The following is a 711-nucleotide window of genomic DNA, read 5'->3' on the forward strand; positions in this document are numbered from 1 at the left end:
AAGTGTCTCGAAATAACTCTTGTTATAAATCGATGCAATAAATACAACTGAATTGAATCAAATTGAATGAAATAAAAACTCTAAAAAAAATGTCATTGCAACCAGATGTGTTGTAGTGTTATACGTCAGCATATGTTTACAGTATGCCTTTAGATATTCAGGAAAAAATATATATCTTAGTTCTTCTTTGTAAGCAACAGTAACTACTAAAATATAAATAACACAACAAAGTGCATTCCATTATCACAATATGAATTTATTTCATCACATCATAATGTTTCAATTATACCGGTATTATCATGAACATTATGATATGGCAGACCCCTAGTCATTTATGTTATTTATTAGGGACATTAGGGATTAGGGATTAGAATTAGTTATCAAAGATTAAAAGTATCATGTTATCCCTCCTATTGTCCTCAGGTAAAATTTGACCTATTTTTAAAAGGTTTCTATATCAGAAATTTGGGTATTGTCCAAATAAAGTAACGTGGATGGTTCTCTACAAGTTATATAAATAATCAGTTGACTACTTTTATTGAATTTGGGTATTTTAGTCAATTTCATAGCATTTGAGAAAAAAAAAACTATTGATAAAAAGTGACAAAAATGTAAAAAAAGTATACTATAATGTACTATAATGCACTATTTTGTGTGTATTTTGTGTTTTTTTGTCTACTTAACCCTTGTGTTGTCTTCCCATCAAAATCA

The 711-nt window shown here is 27.7% G+C and overlaps 1 protein-coding gene across 1 annotated transcript in view; it reads left to right on the forward strand.

Annotated features, from left to right (window-relative positions):
* The window catches only part of dgkza (diacylglycerol kinase, zeta a), a 154,233-nt gene that overhangs the window by 116,675 nt on the left and 36,847 nt on the right, over window positions 1-711 (forward strand). The gene's annotated exons all lie outside the window — the stretch shown is intronic.

Source organism: Etheostoma spectabile, chromosome 24 (genome assembly GCF_008692095.1).
Source record: "Etheostoma spectabile isolate EspeVRDwgs_2016 chromosome 24, UIUC_Espe_1.0, whole genome shotgun sequence".
NCBI classification, from domain to species: Eukaryota; Metazoa; Chordata; class Actinopteri; order Perciformes; family Percidae; genus Etheostoma; species Etheostoma spectabile.